Here is a 12015-nt window from a genome sequence, read left to right on the forward strand (position 1 = left end):
CTAGATAAATAATCTAACCGAGGGTTATAGATAAAGGTGCCTTGGTTCTCTACCTCTTTACTTGGTTGACAGTCTTATGTCGAGTCGACTAGTTGGGTAGAGACAAAGGCGAATAGCACATAAGAAGGCATAACACAGGCCTATATTTAACTGATTGGTCTCTAAGTTCAAGTCTCTATCTCAATAGGAGAATTATCGCAAAATGCGACCTTTAATAGAGGGATGAGAATGAATACTTTCAGTTGAGGAAGGGCATAACTCATATGCTCACAGCTAGTCCAGTCTTATATATCAAGAGTAGACCTCACCTTTGCATTTTCAGAGGCATTCCTCAGTATAGAGTCATTCTTTTTATCCGTGTCTTTCTGCAGCCAGGGAGGATCATGTTTGCAAAGCCAGGCAAGTGATTGAAGAGGAAACATTACCAATTTGCGTTGATCAGGCTGAGCCAGCAGGAAGTTCTTTCTTTTTTTCCCCCCTTATGTATTAATGTACTTGCCTATTAGGGTCATACGATGTCACTGCTCATGAGTCCCCCTGGCTACAACACTTTGGTACAATCGTTCCTGGATGCTGAAATTAATATCGGATTCTTCCTTTTCACTATATTTACCTTACTTTACAGAGGTTGATATGTGGGTGAATTAAGTTCTGAGTCTTGGGATTGGGAGAACCAAAAACTAACTCTGGTAAGAAATTTTGAGGTAATCACCATATTCATGCTTCTGGTGCTTTTCCAAAGCACTTCAAAAAGATGAGATTAGCTTCCTTGGGTGAAGCCATGGTAAATTTTATGCCATTGTGGTAAAAAGACAGAGTGCTCGGAAATCTCATCTGAAACTTAATCTTGCGATTGATGAGGTCTGCACAGTACGGAGAGAGTTTGCTTTGCTTTTCTTTAATTTCTTGGGGGACGTCCTGGGAAATAGAGATTATGTAAGTATTCCATGTGAAGTGTTTTAGTTTTTTATATGCAGAGAGTATAGCTTGCACATCTTGGTGATGAAGAAGCTTCACATAGATGGATCTTGGGGTTGTAGTGCCTTGGTTTTTTTGAAGAGCTTGGTGTGCTCTTTCAATAATGCATTCAGTTGGAGGGTCTCTTAGTTGCAGAAGAGAGCTGAAGATTTGTTTGAGAGTTGGGAGCAGTTGATTTTGTTCATGTTTTTCTGGCAAACCCCTAATGATGAGGTTGTTCTGTCTGATCCTTGCTTCTAGATCCAGGATTTTCAACTGTGTGTCGGTTAATGCCTTGTCCTTGGTTTTTAACTCTGCCTTTAGATGTTCGATTTCTATTTCATTAGATTTGGATCTTCCCTCTACAAGTTCTAGTCATTCAGCAATTTGATTAATTGTACCTCCAAAAGTATTTAGTTGTTCCAAGAAGCCTTGGACAGCAGATTGCAGAGGTAAAAGGGCACTCTTCAGATCCTCTATATATATATATATATATATATATATATATATATATATATATATATATATATATAGTGTTTTCAGCCTTTTGTTTTGTGCAGTTCTTTCCTTGTTCTTGCTGAGCTTTGGAAGTTTTTTGTCTTTTTGATATAACTTCTTTCTCTGGGGAAGATATAGCTGATAGTTTGGTTTTTGAAGTTTGAGTGTTTATGCCTTCTATTTCTTTAGGCATTTTCTCACCTTGGTTTTGCTTAATGTTTCCCCCCGTGGTCGCTGTCTGTTGCTGAGGTGCTGAAGCCTTTAGGCCTGTATCATACATGTGGAAGCTCATTCCGGTAGCTGTTAGATAGTAAATCTGTATTTATCTTTCAGATTTACAAGATTTTGAAGGTAAATAAGGTGAAGTCAGGATCAGTGCAGGTTCTTCTCTTCTGTGGGAGATTCGTATACCACGATTTGCTGGCAATTGCAGTCTTTACAGAAATTTAGGTAAGAGCTTTGTGGAGAGGGGTTACTCAAATGACCACCATCTTAGAATCGCTAGTTCAAGTGTACACATTTGTCCAGCAATTTTTCATCCTCTCCTACCCCCATTTAAGTGTGTTGTATTCATATGATACTGCCCATGGTATAGACAGATTTTTTGGAAATGTAGACTGGCTTCCTAAATCTAGCTTCCTATAAACGTAGCCCCCTCACCCTCACACACACAAGCAAACACACACTACTCTCTGCCTTGCCTCATTACGCTACATAATTCTGAAAAGTCACAATCTGGGATACCCTTAGCCTGGAGAAAATACTAAATATAATCTTTGCCAGGTATGAATAGCAGCTCCTTAGTGCTTGGTTCTTGACTCCTGGTGAATCCTTTGAGAGAAGGAGGACCTTCCCTACATGCTGTTATGAGGTGATATGCCCGGTAGGTCAGGGAGAGCAAATGTGGTGGGAAAGCATCAGGGACTAGATAGTGAAACTGAAGGATAAATACAAATTTGTACACACCTGTATATCCTTCTTTTTATTCAGAGTTATTGTTTGTACATGATTGCTTACTCCTTTTATGGTTTCTTACTAGCCTACCCATCACAATTCAGACCATCACTGTCTCTCACTTACCAGATTGTCTACAGTTTCAACCCTCTCATATCTCTAAAGTATTACCTGTAAAGTGTTAGTTGTCACAGCGTTTGAGAATATTTACTTCCTTGCTTGGTTTTAAAATTATTGTTTTCATTTGAAGAGTCTAAAAATCCCGGTTGAGTAACACATGCAGCTTATCTGTTATGAAGGCAAAAGTGGACTTATCTACATCAAAACCTATATTCTGTGTAAAGCATTATAGTTCTTGCTTAACATGTTAATTATTTTGTAAAGCATTATAGTTGCGAGTTGTTTTGCTTTGCTTTACATGTAAACTCTTTAGTAAAACCTACAATTCTCTGTTTGTCATGATGTAAAACTAAGACTGTCCATCAGTAAATGGTTATTTTGTGATATATGTGTTAAATGTGACATTTCACCTAAATATGAAGTTTATATATGCAAGAATCTACACTATTAAATTAAATTAATTGTTCCAGAGTCCACAGGGACTACAAGGTTACCTACCATTAAGTAAATACATGTATCACACATCTACCTTGTAGCAATCAAAATGGAATTTTCATCCCTTGGGGAAAGTTCTTCTACACATGCTTGGTTGACATAACCGTCTGAGGTAATTTACAGCCCCTGGTGCATCTTCTAACACATGAGGGAAATTGTCACAGCTATTCCTGTCACCTTTAATGGGTTCATTAGAAGCAGATAAATATTATAAAAACAAATGTATAGCACACTACTTAGTGCAAAGTACACAGTACCTCTAGAAACTATATCTAGATCTCTGAGGCCCACAAATACATCTTCTGTGTTAAAGACTGAGGTAGGTTTTACAGGCCCAAGACCAGATCCAGAATTTACTATACCCTATTATAAAGAGTGAAAACTGTCACAGCTGTGGCAACCATCTTAAAAATAATATATGGAAAAAACAACACACTAACAAAAACAATGATTATGATACACCACTTTGTTTTTAATCAGTCTTACAAGGCCTATGGGTGATTTTCATTAGAGATCCAAGATGGCATTCACATTGATTAGGGGTAACTTGCCCAGGCACTATGGACATTACCCCATTTTTTCTCTAAGTGCCATGGGATCTTTAATTTTCACTAGAGCTGTGACCAACTCAGGCACATTGGACATCAGTTTAACATCTCATCTGTAGGTTGGAATCTTAGGAATGCAATCCCTCTCCTTTCACTAAAGTATTAGTACTGGAAAATTAATCCATGAACCAGACAGGGAGGCACAAGTGTCTTATCTTCTGAATCACTGACAGTGACAAAGCATATAATACCCTTTCACTACTGTCTCTATATCTTTGCAGTCTACATTTCAATCTATAGTGCTAAACTGCTAGCTATCTTAATACTAATGTAATTTAATAAGATTAAGTCATGTTTTACTGCAGATTATTATGAGGAAAAAAGCAGAAATGATTATCAAATTAACAGAGCAGTAGGTCTGGCGTTGGCAGCAAAGTAAAGTCATGTCAGTTAAGTCAAAATGGAAAAATGCTATTCAAAAGCTGCCTCATAATAAGCTAATTTCCATTATTAGATGAAAATAAACATAGATATTTAATATTTGTAATGCAAGAGATTAAGAGAAGAATCAGATTACGCAAGAACTTTACTTGCCTGGAATCAGTCATCTCACCCACACATATGCCTTCCTGATTATATGACGCATTGTGAGTCAGAGTGAAATATAATTTTCATTTCACTAATTAGACCAGAAGAAACAAGCATATTTAATTTTTATAAAGCAAAACATTGAGTAAAGCACAGACTACAACAAGAACTTTGCTTGTCCTGAAATAATCAATCATTTCACCCACATAAGGACCTAAATGATGACTTGACATATGCTGACAGAACAGAATCCTTGGAAATTTTCTCTGCAAGTCTGAGTTTTGTTCAGACACAGTACACAGCAGAAGACAGTGTGTTTTATGCTCAAGATTACGATTATTACTTCTGATTTTGGAGCAGAGCTCTCAACTTTTACCAACATAATTTGAAACAAAGCAAAATATAAGGAGAAGGCCCCAAATTAGGGACACATTTTAAATGTTGGCACAATTATGTTACAAATTCTCAAAATTATTTCCAATTTTAGGAGGAATGGAACAAAACTTTGAGAAACATTAGGGGGTGCCCCTACAAATTAGGGACAGTTGAAAGGTCTGTATTAGAGACAAAATGGTTTCACTTATATTAGACTGTAATACAAATCAGTCTTGCATAACTCTAAAAATTCCACAGCATAGAAAGAACATAGTACTGAAAGCAACAGTATTTGCCTCACTTATCCCCTACTTCCATAGCATTTGTTTATTCCAGTCTGAAGGGTCACTTTAGACTTGCAGTCACAAGTGATGTCTGTGAAATTTGTATTTTAAGTTAACTGAACTAGATGCAGTGAAGGATGTCTACCTCACCAGGCAGCTGGGTGGAAAGGGGTTGTTCATTTATTTGGAGTCTGAACACACTGAATTACTAATGTAGTCTAATGTCTGCTGAGGCAAAGCTGTAGTACCAAAACAGCAACTCAGCTAACTGTAGCTGCATATATTTTTTAAAAAGTATACTGCATGGACTACATGGTTACACCCTTAGTACTATCTTCTGTTATCTCATTTCATTCAAGCAGTGCCAATATCCTACAGAATTCCTTCAGGATATTTACAACTCATCCCCATCAATGGAGCTCTGGAAGTTTGCACTCAACTTCCAATGGTTGCGTCCCAAGCTTCTTGACAAAATCAAGGTTTGCCCTTACAGTTCAAACAAATTTTCATATCTCTAGAACCATGTTACCAAAGAAGTGTAAATAACAAACTTCAGTGCAAACTAATATCTGCAGTGCTAGCATTCATTAGATTCTAGGTCTTAAGCTGAAATGTATACGTCACATAAATGAAATTACAATCTCAGTAAGAAATCAAGCTGTATACATACTCTCAACAGCATTTTGTTCATCCAGCCATGAGGTTTCATACAAGTATAAGTAGTCCTACCTGTGTCACTTGGTTGTTGAGCTTTTTGGAAAAATATGACCATTGTGACACTAGGCATTAACACCATATGGACAACATTTATTATCTATTTTGCTGTACTAGGCAGAGGATAAATATCAGAGTAGCTTGTGCTGTCCATCATGTAAGCTTTGTGAATAAATATTTCAATAGTGTGTATGTAGTGTGGTTTTGAAATTATTAATATAAATATGAAAAGGCGATATTAGACACCTAGAGGCAGCTCTAGGCTAATCCGAGAGAAATGCTTGGAGTTGTCACTAGGGTTGAAAGCAAATCCCACTCTCTTTCCATTTTGTCAATGACTGTTCAATATCTCCTTATTGTTTAGCTTGTCTTTGAGTACTATTGCCACTGTCTGCAGTGTCATCAGTCCCAATAGCCATATCATCAGATGTAATGTTTTTCAGGGCCTAAAATGATTCTCATCACAGGTATCTACTACAGACTCCAGTCCTTTCATGTCTACATCTTTAATCCAGTAACCATTCAACGGCTTGATGCTCTTTTCTTTATGGTACCAGACATTTTCTTTCAATCTGCACATCTCATACTGCCTCTAGGTATTGCAGTCAGACCAGAGTGGAACAGCCTCTCTACAACACATATATTTTCTCATAAACCCTTTTTTAGTATGGCCTCTCCACTCCAGAAATGTTGCATACTTGTAGAGAAAAGTCAGCACTGACATCAGCCTCTATCACATGTAACATTTTGGATTGGTATGGATAAAGTACATCCCATCTGTCCCTATTTACCTGAATGTCACACAGGATCACAGTCCATTTGAGCAGGCATCTTTAACACCCTTAACCCAAGGGGTATTACTTTCTCTGCAACACACACTTCTAAATGAAACCTTTCATACTGCACACGTTTAAGTTTAAATAAATCTTTCTCCAAGGAAAATAAGTCACTCTTCAGTGCAATAAAGTCAATATTAGGAAAATCAGTTCCTTCCACAGTACATGTATTTTCAAGCAGTGGATTCTTATTTTTGCTCACCTTATCAATGAACAAGTTAATATTAGATTCAGTCCATTTTAAATCTGTTATAGGATTGTAACTTAACTCAATGCTCTTATTTCCTGTAGCCATAATCCTGGAATCGCTGGGAAAGAACAACGTGAAAGTGAAAAACAAAGCCAACAAAATCCAGGTGCCTCTGCAGTAAGCCACCAAAGGTCAAATAATAAATGCAGAAAAAAAGCAAAGGCAAGGCTCCAGTTTCTTCAACCAACACAGCTGTTTATTAACACAAGCGCTTTCACTAAATGCTTCTTCAGGTGTATCCACATTATTGCTATAACACCCATTTTATACTATCATCACAAATCACATGACAATACCATTTAACTATTTAAAGAAAAATGTTTCTAAAAACATATAAAAGATGTATACATTTAAAAATATGTACCATCAAATGCAAATGCAGAAAAATATGTACACATATAATACATTTAAAAACATCGCCTATGCAATGGTCTATTTTTTAAAATGGGTCTCATTGGCACATGGTCATTTAAGCCATGTCCCACATCTGCCCTCAACCTCATAATCCAGTTTGCCTCTAACTCTTCAGTTCTAGCTATGATATCACCCCCCCCTCTTATTCTCATAACATCTGCCTAAGACTATAAATTTAAAACTATGTCTTTCACTTGTCTTAGGCACATGCTATGCAAGAGCATTAAATATGCTTTTCTTTTTAATATGATAGATATGCTCTCTTATTCTATCTTTGAGCAATCTATCGGTCTTACCAACATAGAATTTATTACATGACTGGCACGTAGCCAGATATACTACATGGGGGGTACTACAAGTTGCATTAATGCTCAAATGAAAGACCTCATGAGAATCTGGATGTTCAAATTCTGTTCCTACATCTATATATTCACAATACTGACATCTCATACAGGGTTTAGTCCCTCTATCTTTAGAATGCCCTATCTGATCTCTCAATGTACACAGTCTCCTTTTCAATTAATTTAGAAGTGTGCATTGCAGAGAAAGAAATACCCTGTGGGTTAAGGGTGTTAAAGATGCCTGCTCAAACAGACAGTGATCCTGTGCTTTTAAGTGAATGGCAGCAACTAAACCTGAGCACAAGCTTGGGTTATTTAAAACTGTTGGTTGCTGCAGCAGGCAGGGAAGAGACAACTGTACTAAACCTAATTAGGAAAAAAATATGTCGATCTCTACAAAAAATATGGTGCTGAAGTGACTTTAAAACCAGTAAATGATTTGATGGATAATGCTGTGACCTATGCTAGAAAATTGCTCCAAATTAAGTTAAAGAAACTACAAAGAGACCGTACAGATTTTGCACTGGGCAATGTGTTCACGTAGCCACGAGAGTCCAATACAGCCACGGAGCACATTGGCATAGCGAGAACAATGGAGACAGAGGTCTCAGCGAATGGGAGTGTGCAAATAGAGGCAACATCTAATCCAGTGGCTGTTAATCCACAGGAAGAAGAAGAGGGGTGGATTTAAAGTTCAGAGAAAGAGAGAGACAGTGCGTTAAACACGTCGGCAACTACAGCGAGAAGAAAAACTTTCTCCACAGTAGTGGAAGTTCACCATGAAGAGAATGGTAATATCTCCAGACCAGGAAAGCAGAACATGGAGAGTACCCCCCCCCCTCTTTTTACACCCACATGGACAGCTGAATCTGACTTTTCCACTTCCAACCAGGGAAAGGTCCACAAGCAGAGGGGGCAGTGGACAGTACAGAAATCAGCAGAGAGGGAGAAGTATAATGCGAAACAAGAGGAAATATGTAGAAGAGATGGTAAGTCCATACACAATAAAGAAAGTGTTCTTGAATGTAAAAACTTAGTAGTTAACCTAAACACAATATGAACTTAATGTTTTGGAAAAAGGTTTATCCTTTATCCCCACAGCTGATATGGACATTACAGAGATTGTTTTTGATATTAAAATGTTCACGAGTAACTTAATGCTTAAAATTATGTTTGATAATAATGAAAGTGTAGAAACTTTTAACTTTAGGAAGCCCAGTCTTTTTATACCTAAACTAAATTCTTTGGTTAATGCTTTTGAGAAACTTTGTTTATAAGATGTATATAAGTTGTATTATGAAGATAAAAGTAAACAGAATAAGAAAAAAATGGCATAATATAACAAAAAAAAAAGAGTTTGAAGCTCTGATAGACCTCCAGACGGATCCCACTATCATGATACGACCAGCTGATAAAGGTGGACAAATAGTCATTATGAGTAGAGAAGACTATGATGCAAAGATGTATGGCTTATTAAAAGACACTCAGTTCTATTAATTGATTTCCCCTTCACAAGTGAGACGAATGATAGAGAAAGTACATAGTGAACTTAAAAATTCAGAAAGTTTGGGCCTTATAGATCATGGCCTTCTAAAGTATTTTTAATACAGAATCCTCTCACTCCTAACACCTAATGATTACCAAAGTTACATAAATGTAAGGTAAACCCCCCTATGAGACCATTTGTAGCAGGAAGGGATTGGTATGTAGAATCCATTTCCATATTTTTAGATAAAAATCTTAGGAATTTATTGAATAAGTCAGAATATATTTTAAGAGATACTGAACATTTTATTAGGGATCTGTATGAGTTTTCCAGGAAGGGAGAAATGACTGAACTTACTTTGTTGGTTACACTTGATGTAATTTCTCTTTTCACAGTAATCCCGAATGAGCTTGGAATCAATAGTGTCACAGAGTTACTAGAGAAAGATGGAAATTACATGAGAGAAAGGATACAGCTAATACAGATCTTATTGAAACTAGTGCTTGAGAATAGCATCTTTATATTTAGGGACAGAATATACTGGCAATCCAATGGTGTTGCAATGGGCACATCATGTGCCAACAGTTATGCGAATGCAGTGATGTCAGCATGGGAGATAGAGAATGTGAAAAGGGGTCCCTATAAACAGCACGTACTGTTTTTTTGAAGGTTTGTAGATGACCTCTTCCTGTTATGGAAGGGTCAGTAGAACAATTATTGGATTTTGTGAAATGGATTAATAATTCAACACCATTCCTTAAATTTACATTGACTTGGTCTTGCTCTCAGGTGAATTTCCTGGATGTCAGTATAGTGAGAGGAGAGGAAGGGGAACTAAGTACAAAAATGTATAGGAAAGAATGTCATGCCAATAAATTGCTAAGGAAAGATAGTATACATCCCAAGTATGTGTTTAGAAATGTCGCACATAACCAGTTGTATAGGATGTCAAGGCTTAATGTTAAGACAGGATGACGTTAAACAACAAGCAGAAGCAGTAAGTACTGAGTTGGTGAAAAGGGGATACAATAAGGATGAAGTACAGAGCAATATGATACAGATAGAAAAATTAAGGGGTACGAGAGCAAAGCCCTATTTTACAGAATCTTGTGAAAACTCTGGGGCTAATAAAATATATAATAATAGTAAGCTTAGAATGTGTGTTAGTTATTCAAGAGACGTAAGAAAATATACCAATGTTATTAATACTCATTGCAATCTCTTGACCACAGATAGGCAAGTGAGTAAGTTTCTGGACCCACATCCTCAGTTTACATTTAAGAACAAAAAGTCATTGAAAAGGAGACTGTGTACACCGAGAGATCAGACAGGGTATTCTAAAGATAGAGGGACTAAACCCTGTATGAGATGTCAGTATTATGAATACATAGATGTAGGAACAGAATTTGAACATCCAGACTCTCATGGGGTCTTTCATTTGAGTGTTAATGCAACTTGTAGTACCCCTCATGTGGTATATATGGCTACGTGCCAGTCATGTAATAAATTCTATGTTGGTAAGACTGATAGATTGCTCAAAGATAGAATAAGAGAGCATATATATCATATTAAAAAGAAAAGCATATTTAATGCTCTTGCAAAGCATGTGTCTGAGACAAGTGAAAGACGTAATTTTAAATTTATGGTCTTAGGCAGATGTTATGAGAATAAGTGGGGGGGTGATAGAGCTAGAACTGAAGAGTTAGAGGCAAACTGAATTGTGAGGTTGAGGGCTGATATGGGACATGGCTTAAATGACCATGTGTCAACAAGACCCATTTTAAAAATAGACCATTGCGTAGGTGATGTTTTTAAATGTGTTATATGTGTACATATTTTTCTGCATTTGCATTTGATGGTACATATTTTTAAATGTATACATTTTTTATATGTTTTTAGAAGCATTTTTCTTTAAATAGTTAATGGTATTGTCATGTGATTTGTGATGATAGTATAAAATGGGTGTTTTAGCAACAATGTGGATACACCTGAAGAAGCATTTAGTGAAAGCACTTGTGTTAATAAACAGCTGTGTTGGTTGAAGAAACTGGAGCCTTTCCTTTGCTTTTTTCCTACATATATTTAATAAACACTAAGCAGTAAACAGATAAGCACTTTTGGAGATGCCTCCTTCATCAGATCAATACAAAAAATATAAAATCAGTCTGCATATAAATACACTTGAAAAACCAATTACATTAATTAAAACCTTTAACCAATTAACATGTTCTAGCCTTTAAAATAGGTTTTAAAGGTATAAAACCATTTAAGCCTGGTGGAACATCAGCTCTCAAACCAGCTATCCAGTGGGTTTCTTTAACTTCTGTGGCATTTTTTATATCACCACCTCTAGGTAAATATCCAAAGTCATTAATTTAAAATCATGCTGTGGAAATTCATTAATGTGTTGAGCTACTGCACTTCTTTGTACATTTCTCTGTATATCACCCATATGCTGTAAAATACGTTCTTTTAACATTCTATTGGTTTTACCAAGTCAAAAAGAAGTGCATTCTGAACAGGTTGCTATATAAATCACATTTTTAGTAGAACAGCATACATAGTGTGAACGGTTTACCTTTATTTTGTTGAAAGCTGTATGTGCAATGTGCAAAACATCGAAAGTATGGCTGCAAAGAACCACAATGCCGATTCACCATGTGTTTGAATGTCAAATAAGTGAATGCTTTTTTCCCATTCAAACACATGGATCGAATGTCGGAAATGGTTTTCCAGCAAACCATTTTTGACATTTTATCCGATGTTGTCCATAATTTGGCATTACGGTTCGCAGAAACGACCGTTCGCATAAATGCAATTCAATCATTCAAAGATAAACCAGTGTGAACACATATATCCTTTTAATAACAGGATGCTCAAACATATTATCAGTCTTAATATACCTGCATGCCTTACATCTTTTACATGGATTTGTACCTGATACATATCCATGTAAAAGATGTAGGCATGCAGGTATATTAAGACTGATATGTTTGAGCATCCTGTTACTAAAAGGATATATAAGTGTTCACACTATGTATGCTGTTCTACTAAAAATGTGATTTATGTAGAAACCTGTTCAGAATGCACTTCTTTTTATGTTGGTAAAACCAATAGAATGTTAAAAGAATGTATTTTACAGCATATGGGTGATA

Source organism: Protopterus annectens, chromosome 14.part0 (assembly GCF_019279795.1).
Source record: "Protopterus annectens isolate FY-2018-M chromosome 14.part0, PAN1.0, whole genome shotgun sequence".
Classification (NCBI taxonomy): domain Eukaryota; kingdom Metazoa; phylum Chordata; order Ceratodontiformes; family Protopteridae; genus Protopterus; species Protopterus annectens.